The sequence below is a fragment of the Phalacrocorax aristotelis genome, chromosome 16 (genome assembly GCF_949628215.1).
Source record: "Phalacrocorax aristotelis chromosome 16, bGulAri2.1, whole genome shotgun sequence".
NCBI lineage: Eukaryota > Metazoa > Chordata > Aves > Suliformes > Phalacrocoracidae > Phalacrocorax > Phalacrocorax aristotelis.
This window is the reverse complement of record NC_134291.1, coordinates 10061640-10076779: the sequence shown is the minus strand read 5'-3', so window position 1 is coordinate 10076779 and position 15140 is coordinate 10061640. Positions and strand designations below refer to the sequence as shown.

General features: G+C 46.2%; 1 long non-coding RNA gene across 3 annotated transcripts in view; it reads right to left on the bottom strand.

Moving 5' to 3' along the window:
- The window catches only part of LOC142065353 (uncharacterized), a 106139-nt gene that overhangs the window by 23302 nt on the left and 67697 nt on the right, over positions 1–15140 (bottom strand). The window lies entirely within an intron of this gene.

Here is a 15140-nt window from a genome sequence, read left to right as displayed (position 1 = left end):
CATTTATTAATAACAACATCCCTTAAACCATGTTCTGAAAATCCATTAGCAAGAAACGCTTTAAAATGTTCAACAGGCTGTAACAGATGATTTATCAAAAGCTAAAACAATTAAATACTATACACAGAGTGGGCATTTTTATGGGCTATGGCGCTTGCCAGAGGGCTGTTATGATATATTCAGAAATTAATTGTTTGCATGGTGTAACTCAACTTTTTTCTTCAATTCAGTCATCTACATTAGCGAGGGGTAATGCAAGCTAATAGAAGTCCTTGAGTTTTTCTTCTTCTCACTTCAGTATGTACTTGCCCCTAAAAATACTGATGGTCATTTCAAAGTCGACATCTGTGGCATTTGCTACACGTGGAAGTACCAGACTGCTGCTCTGAACCAAGTACAGAGAGAGGGAACCTGTGAGAGGAGATCACTGCTCGCAGAGGAAATGCTCTCTGACTTCGCTGTAACAAACCCTAATGAGAAAAGCCCTTTAAGAGTTGTTTAACTATCCCCATGAGGGACAGACTTACCAAGGCTGGCCCGGGGGCAATCACTGCATTGTTTTCTCTTTCAGCACACCCTGCATTTGCCCTGGAAGTTCCCATATTCCCCTCTTTTCACTTTTTTCTTGTTTTTTTAAAACATAGTTTAAATGTTAATCACTGTTGAGTAATCACTATGAAAGTGCTAGATATTGAGACTAAATTCAGATGAGAGATTCAGGTTATCTTTATGCAACGAATTGTAATTCTTGACTATTGTGCATATGCTGCAATGCCAAAGGTTCGTTCAAGTCCCGGGGGGGTCGTTACAGAAGGACCGACTGCGTTGTCCTTCTCTCAGTTGCTTCCAGTTTGCAGCAGAGAACAATAATGGCACAGACAGCTCGGCACTGCTCCGCACTCATTCCCCAGCCGTGACTGTATCTATCACAGCCTCCCGCTGCATCAGCGTAAGGAGGTTTTTGAAGACATTTTCTTTGTTGCTGCAGAAGGCAAAGTCTAAATCAGGGATTACAGGGGGGTGAGAGGAAAGGGGTAGGAGATGCAATCGCAGCTGGGGAGAGAGCAAAACACCAGCTCTGGGGTCCTGGTCCACTGCCTGGGCTGCACGCAGGGTGGCTGCAGGCTATACCAGGGTTTTGCTTACTTGCTGACAGATCAGCCTGTGCAGGTTCTCCTTCCCAATTTGATCATTCCCTAAATCTGTAAAAAGATGCCCAAGGCGGGGGTCAGATGGTTTCTGAGGCAGATGCACACAGTGCAGCCCAAATGCAGCCCAGTTCCCTCTAGTGTGAAAAGCTCTTCACACCTTTAAGCTACATGGTTAAGTCACCCAGGCGAATAGCCGGACCTGTAGCGCAGATGAGCTGCACTCCGTGTTCACTTGTTCCCCCACTGTGCTCCACTTAGGAGGGCGAAACAGCGGCAGAACAAATTAGTGGCAGAATGTATCTTCTATAATCGCACACGAGCCAGCATGTTAGATGATTTTCTGTCCCAGCTGAAATTGTAGCTCGTGCTTACTTTTGACTGAGCACAACTAGAAAATACGTAATTACATGGGCCAAAGCATGGAGATCTGCAGCTACCGATGCCTGGTGCTTAGCTGGTAAAGTGCAGCACATGGTGAGGGAAAAGGAAGTTAGAAATGAACCGTACATTCCCACCCCACCACATCCCCACTGCAGAGCTTATGGCTTTCAGGCTTGGGCAGAGCAAAAGGCTAAAATTTCTCTGGTGGAATGACAGATTGTATGGGACAAAACATCGAAAACTGTATGTCAGTGCCTGGGCTGGTGGGTGCAACTCGTCCAGCCAGATGAAAGCAGTCCAGACGAATGCTGGTGAGACAATACTTGGCATCTCGCAGGCACAATCATTCTTGGCTGTAACATTCCCCTCCTGGTTCATTTTCTGTTGTCTCTGTTGTTGACCTCCGGTGATGGAGGAAAGGGGCTGGACACGGAGAGGAAAAAAAGAAGGCAGCGGACGGTGCTGTGAGCAGGAGAGGGGCCTGTAGGAACGGGAAAGAGAGGGAACAGCTGTGGGGCTGGGAGGGAAACGGAGACAGGGGAATGAAACAGATACGCTTCCCCTTTGGGAGGATGGGCTGAGCCAGACTGAACAAAAAAGGGCTAAAATGAAAGGGAGGAAACCAGAGAAGAGAAGAAAGATGGAACAAGGGAGATCACAGAGAACAACAGGAAGCAGTGTTGAGAGGACAGAGATGAAGGATGGGGCTTGTTGGGGAAAAGCAAACAGAGGGAAAAACTTCAGGAATATTGTGCAAAAGACAGAGAGAATAAATAAATAATTAAAAAAGCCCTATAAAAGTGCCAGCTACCCAGCTGCTGTAAGTGAAACTCCAGTACACTTACGTCAACACCACACCACTGATCAGCACCAGGGGAGGAGGTTTGGGGTTGTTTTTTAATTGCATGGAAAGGCTTTCAGTGACGCAGAACACGAACACTGAAGTCAAAGGGGTTTAGAGGTGCTTACTGCCACAGAAAAACAAGACCCAGCTTGATAGAGGCCATGAGACAAGATGCCACATTACAACCTGGAGAACAACCAGCCTTTCACCTTGCCTGACTTCCACCTCGAGACCGAGGGTGATGAGGCCAGCACATGCGGGGAGGGCGCACATGGAAGCCTCTGCACCCAGACCAGGGGCACCCCCCCAGCTCTGCCCTACCTGCACCACAGCAGCCGTCTGCTTCGTTTTCCCTGATGAGCAGTGAGGGCCTTGATTTACATATCTAAGCTTGAGTAGGGGTAAGAGGCATCCGCTTTGCTGGTTGAAGTGAAATGTTTGGCTTATTGGCACGGCTTGTTTAATTTGGCTCTTAGCGCTCAGTTGGTGTTATTAGAGAAAGCAATAAAAACGCATTAAATACTAGGAACTACATTAAAACAACATGGAGCATGCAACACAAACCAAAAAAAGCAAGGGGGCTGAGTATGGAGACTGCCATTCCCTCCTTCAATCCGCCTCTTCTACACGAATATGGAGAATGTTACTGTGCTGCCTGGAGGGGTGGAGGGCCCAGTGGTCACAGCACGCCTGGGAAGTATCAGATCTGTATCCAAGACTGGCTCCTTCCCCCGATGCCAGGGTGGCTGCTGAGGTCAGAAGTGGGGGCAGATACTTGGCTCTGATGCAAGCTGCCAATTCAGAAGTACTGAGCTCCCAAAACCGAATGCTCTGTCAAGAGTTTTGCTTCAGTGCCATCTTGCCAGAGGCAACAAGTGTCCATCCTCAGCCATATCTCCCTCCAATCTACATAAACCATCATTAAAGAGAAGTCTGTGCTCCACTGTGCACCTAAAATGTTCTTTCTCTCCAGGTTTGTGGATCGTGTGCTGTCTGCTGCCAACCCCATGAATCACAGCAGCTGCAGAGAAGGATGCTGAGCTATGCACAGGGAGCAAACACCAGCAACGGAGGCTCTGTCACTCCAGTGGCAGCAGCTGTGACTTTTGTCAGTCTCCCAGCCTGCAAATATTGACCAGATTGTCACAGATGTTGGGCTTAATTGGTCATCGTGAAATCCTAATTTACCTCAGCAACATGCCTTCATACACCGCTATGGTTCATTAGATGCATTTCAGCGCTTCCACTGCTTGCTCAGGACTTCTGCAAAAAATGTTCCTCCACTTCTGCAGTCCTTTGCAAACCTTGAGGCCCACGTCACACAAGCGCTTTTCCTCGACTTGCAACTAGCCCAACCCTAAACAGTTGCGTGCCATAGCATCCCAGCCACCAGCTCCACGGTCTCAAGGCATCTGGGTTCATCTAATGGCTCTGGGAAGTAACGCCCAGGCACCTTGCTGCCAGGTCCCCTGGGGAGCAATACTTGTTCCCTAGGGATACCCCCCACATAAGTCAGACAAAAGTTAAAGCACAGTTTTGACTGTCTTTGCCCAACCACAGGCAGCCTGGCCACCCTTTTAGTGGTGTTGACCAAAGATCACCAGCATCGGTGAGCTGTCACATACAGCAACGTTGAAGACATCATCCCCTGATTTCCCTCCATCTAGTGGTTCTAGAAAGGCTGTGAAATGCTGCAGTCAGCTCCTACATGTCCTTGTTGAGCTCCTTCTGGACTGAACTCTTACACTTGCCACGTTTTTGCCAAGACATCATTTTCTTTTGACCACATAATAAGGGGCAGATCCCCACCACCATAGGGAGGGTCTGAGAGATGTCAGAAATGACACATCTGTCACCTGCCCAGGCCAGTGCTCACTGTTCCACCCCAGCTTTTGCAGCCCAGTCAGATTTCCTGGTTTCTGCTTTGGCAGATCCTGGGGCCCTGGGATCATTAATTTGCCCATTTTGTTAACTGATTTGTGCCACAGCTGTATCCTTGCATTTCTTCTGCCCCATGAAAACCACAACTGCACGTTAGGTCTGGGCAAACAGCGAGGTGATTATTGTAAAGCATGGATTTCCTAAGGAAACAAAGCTTTATGTGTGATCACAGTGTGTGTGTGTGTTTGCGTGTGAGTAGTTCTTGAACATATCAGACAATTTCAACGAGACAGAAAGGAGGATTTCTCAGAGCTCTGAAGCTCCCAGAGGTGCACCGAGGTGACAGAAGGAGGATACAGACACCATTAGTATCCCCCAAGGAAAAGGCAGCAGCAAGTGCTCCCTCCACATCAGACAGCAGAGACGCCACAAGGGTGAATGCTGTTCATTAGACCTGATGATGATGAAATTACTCATTAATAATCTCAGTGTGTCCGATCACCTTCTCTTGCCACTCTCTTCCCCTGCCTGGCTGGAGCTGGACCCTGCACAGTTGTTAAGTTAACAGCTTTCCTCACTCACCTGCCCATCACCCCGAGGCCTAAATCTCTGGCCATGAGGGTCCCAAAGTGTTACCACAAAATGGGCAACAGAGGAAACAGCGAGACAATCAAGATGCAAGATGATGGGAGCAAGATGACGGGGTGACAACTGTCCCTCAGCTCATCCATTGTTCCTGTTCAGAGAAGCAGCTTTAAGAAAGTGGTGTAAATTACAGGAACTGGATCACTGGCTTGAACAATGTCAGCACGTCCCTTCGAGGGCATTCGCTCCCCCTACACCATGAAACGACAAGTTATTATTTAACAGCAGACCTCACACAGAGGAATGTTTTTCTGTCTTCATGACCTCTAACAAGTATAGCAATTGTTTACTATACTCTGAGCAATCCAGCAGTAGCTATAATGTGATAATTATAGAGAAACCTGCCTAAAAATATATTTCTGATGCATCAGCAAAAACTCATCAGGCCCCTCCAGCTGGCATTGAACATATGAGTTAAACCCAATTTGAGAATCAGATCGTGGACTATGTTTGTTGCAGCTGTGCAAAGACTCCAGTGAGGAGCTCTGGAGCAGATGCCTTGCAGTGACAGAGGGAAGGGAAAGTAGCATCAAAGCAGGTGGGGCAGGAGCCACAGGTTCTTTTCTGAACGGTTAACAATGGCAAACATCAGGCCCATTTTCAAGATGGATAAACTGAGGTTCTGGAAATCAGAACACCAACATTTTCTAATCTGGCTACTGACTTGTTGGTATCTGGTTTTAGAGGTTCAGTCTGGTCTAAGTCCAGTCTGTGCCGGCATTTTTCATGGAGTGAGATGATTCATTATTATTATTTTATTTCATTCCTATGCACTAGAAGAGCATCTGGAGGCTCCTGCAAGAATTATCTCTTCTCTGTGCTCAGTGTTAGCAAACTCCAGCTCATGTTCTTTGAGGAAGGATCTACAAGGGCTTCAGATAGTACTTACCTTGTAGCAGAGCCATCAAAAAGTCACCTTTCTGCCACTGCCATTCAGAGCCCTGAGGCTGACCTATTTTAGCTAATCAGACTGTGAAGGGGAATGCCAGGGCATGGGTGTTTATTTTCTTCTTCCAATACTATTTCAGCACAGCACTTCCCTGGAGACAAGCTGGGCTCTTCAGACAGACAGAGGTACCTTGGTAGCCCCTAAATGCTTCTGTGCCTTGATTTCCTCACCTGCAAAAAGGCTAAGACGAAAAACCCTCAATCTAGGGCTGTGTTCAGGTTTGGAAAACACTTTTAACACCTTAAAAGAAGGTTTCTGTGGAAGCCCAAACTGTAATTTATTGCTTCAATTTAAAAAGTGTGTGTTTTACAATCCACAGTCTGTTTACACTTCTACTTCTTATAGCTATCTCTCTAAAAAGAACTCAGCTCTGGTAGCTCATGGATTTGGCACAGCTTGTCAAATAAGCAGGCTCACCAACCTTTCCACGACACACAGTGCTTCTGTGTAACTTTGCAGGCTGTGTTTGACTTGTCTGAACTTGAACAGTCACCACTGATTGATTGGCTTCTAAAAATATCTACCCCACCATGGTTCGAAGTCCAGAGAGCTCTTGTTGATTTAGATGGAGACCTTCTTGCCGGTCAGAGGCTAAGACAGACATCTGACACCCGGGTGCTGCTCTGTCTCGGCTCTGCTCGCTGCCTCCTGGCCAGGGAGGGACCAGCAGAGAGACCCTGCATGCCAGGCAGCACCCACACTCGGCAAAGCCCGTCTCTACCACACTTGACAGCTCTTGGTACCAATAAGCAGAGTGAATGGCAGGATGAAAGCAGCCTTACAGGTCCCTTCCCTTCCTGCATCCCCATTTCCAGACTCCCCCTGGTAATAAGTGGGATGAACTGTGGCTACCACAAACGCAGGTGGTGCTGTAAGTGCCCCCACAGTGATGGGAGAGCCCAGAGAGTCAGGTATGCAGCTGATGCAAGAGGAAGGCATGGCAACATACCCTGGAGAAAGCTGCAGACACGTGATTATTGCTACAACAGCCACCAGGAGGAAAGTCAGACTATGATCGCTATTGGAGGCAATGGTCACCTTGTCATTTTATAAACCTGTCACTACTGGCCATTAAACACGCTTTGTTGCAGCTCCTAGATCCCATCACCAGGCCAGCTTTGGAGAGAACTCCATCCCAGCACACTGAGCCAGGGTTCCCCACTTAGAGACCGTGGTGTTCGTGCTCCCAGCCACCCACACCCACATTACTACAGCTGAAGCCTCAAAATGCATTTTGGGAAAGGAAGGGCATGCCAGGGCAGGGGGAGTCACAAGCTGAGGACAGGAGCCCAGGCAGCTGAAACCTTCCGCAGATGGAAATGGCAGAGAGGCCGAGAGCATGGATACACACGGTCAGGAGCAAAGCAGTGTTTGCTCATTTCAGTAGAGATGCATCGATACCAGTGTGCTGGGCACTGGTAAGCAATGCAGCAGCACCAGGTTTGCAAAAGATGTAAACCCAGGAAAGACTCATCACAAGATGAGCATCACCACCAGCAGGTCCTGGGCCACTCTGATCATTTACCTGCTGACTTGGAAGCTAACAAAGACAAAGCAGAGTGCAGTCTAATAGGATGTTGCCACGTTACTGAATGCATCTTAACACAGCAGGATCTTCTCTAAATGATGTATTATAGCTGATCTAAAACCTAAATAATAAAGCCTACTTTTGGCTCTCTGGAAGATCACAGGTAGACAGTTCCCTGTGGAATACCAGGCTAATGGAAGAAATCAATGGCATTCTGGGAGCATACAGGACTGGAGATGATCACTGCAGCCAGACTCCACTTCCACAGCATCACATGCATTTCCTTTTGTATATGGGTTACGCAATGCGCCCCTGGCCCTGCTGTCCTGATGCAAGGTTGTGCAGAACCCTGTTGCTCTGAGGTGCAGAGCCCTCCTCGTTCGAGCTTAAGTGTAACTCCATGACAGTTTATAATAATTCTGTCGACCAAAGCTTTCCTTTCATTTATATAATATTCTTCCTTCTATTGCACCTACAGAAAGCAGTGCCCTCACTTCGGCTCTGCTATGCTGAACGACCCACACTGCTACGGTTACTCCTTGTTAGTGTCACCCATTGTCCCAGTCACCTTCTGAGTTCCGCTTTGGATTTATCCTTCCCAAACAAGAGAACTGACCGTGACTTTCCAGATGAAGGTTCAGCTGTTCCTTGTACAGTGGCAGGAGCACTGCCTCATCTTTTCTGGAAATATCTTGCCTGATAAACCCTATGATCTCATTTGGCTTTTGTATTTCGTTTTAAAAGGGGTATAAAGAAGGCTTTCCAATATTTCACTTCATTTTATTTTAGTGTTTGTTATCTGGAAAGAAGAGGGTAGTTAAACAGCCTTTTTAATTAAATTCCTTTAAATCTCTGAAAACAATAAAGAAAGAAAGATAGCAAACAAAGTAAGACAGAAGAATTACCATGTCTATGAGCAGAGGTATTTATTCCCGTAACACATTTATATATAAATCTCTTTTCCAAAAACTTGCAACATTTCTCAGTGGCTCAGTCTGTCTCCTGGGAAACTTGACACCTCACAAGAGGAGCCTTGTGCCTCCGCTCTTTAGTGGGACACAAGTCTTGGGAACTCTGTTGCAATAAATTCTCCTCTAAATAAAAAAGTATTCCTAATTTCTTGAAGGCGAGAAGAGCTTGCAGTATTGCATCCTTCTCTCTTTGCTTCTCTCCATCTTCACACAGCTTATGAAAATAAAAGGCTCTGAGTAGCAATAGCTTCATGAAACCAGGGGGTTTGAGCCATGGTCCCTCCAGGCACACAGACTCTTTCTATAGGTCTGTGAAAAGCTTCTAAGAATTTACATGAGCAAGGAGATAGTAAATAAGCTTAAGTTTGCTGTAAAAGGGTTCAAACCTGCAATGTGAAATGTTTAGAGTTCCATAAATTAAAAATAAGGTTGGAAAACACTGGCTTAGCTAAAATAACCTGACAAAGGTCCTCTGCCATCAGCACAGCACCTACAGGATGAGATCTCACCGCTCATGCTGATGTGGGAGAAAGTGTGTACGTCTGAAGACTCAGACCCTGTAATTCAATCGAACCCATGGTGCAATGGTTCTGCCATGACGACGATACCTGAGCACGGAGCTGCATCCTGACTTCACCCCATATATCAGAGCGGCCCTAAGAGATCAGGGCAGCCGAAGCACCAATTTGACCAGGCTTGTCATCTGCCACTGCTATGGCTGGCGAGAAGTAGCACAGAGCGGATGTAAAACACTGTAGGTTATTGGCACTTAAACTCACAGGGCACTTTAAAAAATCACAACATTAAGACTGGAACGTGTTTGCCATTTTCTCTGGAACCGGGGAATGAGGGAGACGTTGGTGTGCAAGTTGCTCTCAGTGACCTGTGCAGCCCCAGGCACTGCATTACTCTGTGCTATGGTTTGTACGGCAGCAACACCTCAAAGCTCTCTCCAAAACTAGACCTTTGTGGTAGCTGGTGCTGTACGAGCACAGCACATTTTTAATGCACATTCAGCCTAGTTAAAGTAGAGATTTCAGAAATGTGAGACCGTTGGGTATTGAGGGCCACTTCACTGCCTACCAAATGGCTCTCAAACACTGCCTGCTGCTTGTCCTTTAGTACTATCTACTTTATCTTCTCTACAAGTTGCCTAATTTCTTTTTTTTTTATTGTTGTTTTATTCTCCGCCCCCTTTTTTTTTTTTTAATAAGGAGACAATGCTTTCTGTGTCTCCTTCCTCAGACACCACCAGTCTCTCAGGGACCTCTCAAACACCAAGGCCAGAAACCAAGTCCAGGAATTGTAGGTTGCAGTTAATCTAAAATTGGTGACTTGTCAATTTTAATAGTTTTAATTTCCCCACTGTCTGCTTGGGTTACACACATAAAACTTTTAAATAATATGCCTTCTCTTTCTCCCCACATAGAAAACCACTGTGTTTCCCTGTCCTCCTTACAGTACGTGACCTTTAGCTGCTCTCCCTTGCTTATCAAGTCAAGGAATTCATTCAGCTTCTCAGCAGCTCCAGCCACTTACTCTCCATTCACATCCCTCTAAAGGCCCCATCAGCTCCTTGCCCCATTTAGAAAGATTTACATGTATGTGCCCCTTCATATCCTTCCACCTTAGGCTTTGATTTACCATCCTGGCTTCCTTATCACTCTATAGCACTTCCTACATGTTTGTCTTTATAGCTTCTCATTTTCCCTCCTTGAAATGACCAATGAGTTGTGTTTCCTTAACGGCAGTGGGAAAAATTCACCCAGCAAAGAGGCCTTTGCAAGGAACTGTGCAAACCTGAGCTCCAGTGGAACGTAAATGGCATTTTGCTTCTGACGCTTGCCTTAAGCACAGGAAGGACTTTCAACCCATATCAAACTTCCTTGCGCAGTTCTCAGACCCTTGCCTGCTTTTACATTTCCTGTGCGTTCATTAAAGGAAAGCTTTGTGCCTTCCAGAAGGCATGAGGAAATATGACCTTTTTCACCTATTTTCTCAGTGCCTCCCTCCACAAAGAGCTACTCCAACCCAACGCCACTTTCTCTGGCAGAGACAGTGCCACAGCTGCAAAATTTTGCTCTTCACTTTTTCCCCTCCTGGGGCTGGTGATCAATTCGTTACACAGTTTGCGTTACCCCATTAAAGAAAGGGGACTAATGGAAAAATGCAAGGTCATGCTGGAGAGGGCTCTGGCTGGGGTGACCACCAGGTGACCACCTAAGGATCCCCATTAGGGTCTCCTGGAGTCACAGATGCACTGACCTGGAGGAAAACGATGGATCAAAGAAAGCTGCAGGCCCCTCTCTGCTCAGCTGCTTGTTGGCTGGACTAGAGATTCGTGTTCCTGATCTTTTAATTCAGCCTTTGAAGTTATTTTCACATTTATTCTCCTACTCCTAAATATTCCCCTCTGCAGGGCTTAAAGCTGGTAGTAAAATATCTCACAAATGTTTACGATCACAATTACACCTGTTCCTAGAAGAATTTCACAGTCAATTGAATCACATTATTCTTTTCATATTGGCCTTTCCTGCCCTGGTATCCAGATTTGCCAACCATGTGTACCAAGTCAAAGCCTCACAGGTTATGATTTCAGAGTATTCTTTAAACTGTTTTAAACTCAAATCCTGCCCAAATACAGACATGCAAGTCAGGCAGATAATAAATGTCTTTAGCTAGCTGAACTGCAAAAAAAAGGGGGGGGGGCGGTATTTTCTGTAAACATTGCCTCTATAAAGGACTAGGATGTGTATGGTCAAGAACTTGGCCTAGCTGCTATAAATGTTGCAGAATCCTGGATTAGATCAATTTTACCCAAATTAAGGCATTCCTACTTTAGATCGCACAATTTTGATCCCTTGAGGGGGGAATTCCAGTTACCAGTGTGAGTTAATACTGATCTGGGTATGACCAGTACTCAAGCATGCAAGATGCTGGGCAGAAAATCAGGGGAAAATTTTAAGCTTTCTTTGGCATTTATTCAGGCTGAATTTCCCAATAGAAAAACAAAAGATCGGCACTTATGGGTGAAATTCCCCCATGACACAATAAGGCTTGCTTATTAAATAGGAGTTAAGGCACGCACAGTCAGGACATTTGGAAGTAGACTCTACAAACTCCAGCTAGAAGCAGGAATAGGAAACAGAGCCATGCTCCTTCACAGGAGGCTGTCAAGAGTTCCCCACTCCCATCAAAATCACCTGGGAATCCCAGGTGCTGTAAGGTGAGGAGAGTCTCGATTTGTAAAATATTCCTGGACAGAGTTCAATTTCATGTACGATCACTGCCTATCAACTTTCAGCCCCGTTTCTCCTGTAACCTACTTCAGCTGTTAGTGCCAAGCAGCAATAAAACTATATCCATGTTCACTCACTTGAAATGCCTTCATGCAAAGGGAAATAGTTTCACATCCTGCACATCAGATTTCACATGGGAACATCTTTCAGATTTCCAGCATAGAATAATTCTTCCAGTAGGAAAAATAAAGTCCTATAGTAAAGGCTAATCTAATCTAATATTCATATTTTCCTTGAATGCCCATGCAAAAAATACGGCTGATAAAAGATAATACAGTCTAACTGCATGAAAGTGCTGACAGACAGCAATGGCACTAGAACTCTTTGCCACAGAGACTGGAATACCACAGTTGTATCCTCCTGTAGTTATATGGAAAATACAGCTTATCTCTTCCATTGGGATACAGTAACTTCCAGCAAAATGTTCAACAGTTACAGCTCTGTCTAACTGCACAACACAGTAAAAATAGATGCAACACTCACACTTACAAAAAATGTACTGCAATGTCAAACAACACTGCCAAAAAAACACAATGGCAGGCCTTGGTCCTGCAAAGCCTCACATCTAGTCACTCTGCTTCTTCACACATTTGGAAGAGCTTTTCTAAAATCAGTGAAGCTATCCATAACAGGCAAGAGCCTTTTGTGGGATCAGGGGGCTCTGTTACTTGCTCCACTGGCGGAAAATTAGATCTCATCACTCCTATATAACCTCTTTCAAATAATATTGAATTACCTACAAGTTACTAAAATTAGACTAACAAATAAATTACTTTGTAGCTAAGCTGATAAGATGTGACTGTTTACATATGATTTAATCCTAGAACTAAGATTAAAGACTACTTCAAACAGCCTTTGCCCAATATGTCATATAAAATTCTGTTTGGTTTCAGCAGAGCTGAGGCTGACTTTAACAACCTTGTTAATCACAGATTAAGAATGGAAAAGATCCTTTTTGGCACCAGGTGTGCCATTAATAACAACTGGGGATGCAGGGGAGCTGCAGAAATGACCTAGCTCAAACGCCAAGGAGAATCTCTGGGCACTGGAGCTGTGCCGTGTCCGAAGCGCACCAGCCCAGACACGGCAGGACAGAGCTGCACTTGTGCTTCCACACGCTGCAGGTGTGCAGGCAGAGCGGCCTGCAGGGACGGGAGCTCTGTGAGATCTGTCTCACCGCCCCTTCTCAGCTTGTTTCTGGCTAAATTCCTGTAAGCCTATTCTGGATCCCTTTGAAAAGCCAGCAAAATACCCCTGGGAATCCAAAATTTCCTAAGTAAGTGTCTCCTAGACCTAATGAAGGCCCCTCCCTTTCCGATGGTTTTTGTCCTTGATGAATCAAGGCATGAGGCTGATGTTCCTCAGACCACTCTTCCCTCGGCAAGAGCATCACATGAATTTCTTTAAGCATGCAGTGAAGTCCTTGTCCATCTCTGGGCTATGCTCAGCACCTGAGAGGTGCAGGCAGAGGCTGAGCGTGGCAGAGCTTCCTGTGCTGGCACAGCCAGCAGAGCTCCTTGCTCTCCAGCCCATGGACACCTGCCCCTGTGCTCCCCAAGGCCGGGCTCAGGGCCAGGCACCTGGGCTCTTCTCACAACAGCTGCCGTCCGCCAGCATCTCACCTGGACATTCCCGTACCTTCTGCCCACCTTTCTCCAGGGAACTCCTCTGCAGTGCTCCTCAGTAGTGGTATGGTCACCCACTACCCTCCACCTCTCCCTCCCAAAAGCATTTTTCTGTTGGGATGGGAAATCAGCTGTTCTCGGTTTATGCAGTGTCTGGTCCAATGGAGACTTGCAGACACTATCACCGAACCAAATGTGGTGTAGAAGTGTGCTTGAGTAGCAAGAAGGTCCAGGCCTGCAGGACCTTGAGCCATTGAGTGAAGCCTCTTTCCACGTATCCGAGGCAGAGTGCCAGCACCACAGGCTCTCCTCGCCCCATGAAACTGCACAGGAGCAGAACAGAAAATCTGTTCCACATTAAAAGTATCTAACAATCATTTTTAAGCACAACCATTAAGGCTTTGCCCAAGCAGCCCTCCTTATCTTCACCTCCCATACAGCTCCAAGGTCCCCCAAAATGCATGAGAGGGACAGTCTGGTTAAAACAGCCGCCCCATGGACAACGACTGGGCAATGCCAAGCTTTCCCACCGGCAACCGGCTAGAGTAACCTTGCGAGCCCATCTTTCAGATCTTAGTTCTTGCTCTGCAAAAACAAGGTCTATATGGGTGGCACATGGTACATTAGGGTGGTGCCCAAGGATCTAGTTGGCATTGACAGTGTAGCTCATTTCCAGCATGCACACAACACCGAAGCCACAACAGCTAACCTGACCACTTATGAGTGGCCAGTTGTTTGTTGTAGGAAAGGCAGAAAAGATAGGGAGGATGGACATTTCTTTCCCTGTGATCTTTCTAAAAGATGTTTGCCATAAATCTCTTAAAGGTAAAAAGAAGAAAAGATCTGGAATCCTTTCTTCTCTGCAGAAGATAAGCTGTGATTCAGCATGAAAGTCCTTCTGAGTTTTTCCTAGTTCCCATTACCACAGTGCCCAAATATCCCATTGTGAAACAAAGTCTCCCCCAGCGAGGTGCAGTGCCAATGCACAAGAAACATCAGGGGGTTTACAAAAGAGAAGAGCAATCCTGGCGCCGGATATTCTGAAAACGCTGTGCAGCCGACCTTTGAAAAGCAATTCCAAAATCCCTCTCATCAAAACAGAGGCTCCTAAAATCACTTCTCATATTTTACAATGTTGGTCAGATCTCTACCCTGACAGTTTTGTAGTGGAATTCAAGTTTAGCATTGTGCTCCATGGCCTTTAGTTGCTGCAATTTAATGCACACTTAAGACCCGAGCAATTGCAGAAAGCATGCACAGAATTCTCTTCCTGTTTATATTGCATGTGTTTTACATTGTTTAGTTTTTATCGTATATTCCATGCTATTAATGCCTCGTGTTTCTATCGCATCTCCCAGGTGAAGGGCTCAATACACTTCAGAAATGTAAATGAAGCTGAAGAATACCACCAAGACTGGCAGAACCGCCTGTTCTATAACTACTTTGACAACTTTCAGTTGTCTTGTAACTACTGACTGGTGCCTTTCTGCTCTTGCATGAAGCCCATGTTCTTCTGCGAAGGCTGCCAGACTGGTGCAGGACCAGACTAGTTTATCCCTGCAGTTCCTCTGGCAGGCGCTGGGTAAGTGACTCTGAGGTTTCTACCCTTTTCATAGTGCAGAGTCAGGGCCTGCATGTACCGATTTCCTTGGGAAGCTCTGGAAAGAGGCAGAGTTGAAAAATCCAGTGCTGTGCAGCCAGCCCTGATCCAGCCCTCCTTCCTCTGCAAGTCCCGAGGGCTTTACCAGCATGCTACTGCAGTACCAGAAAAAAAGGAAATTCTCCTGAAGGTGCTGAGAAATAATAACAGTCTGGGAGCCAGGACTGAGCATTCTGACAATGACGTTTTCTTTGCACAGAGCTGCC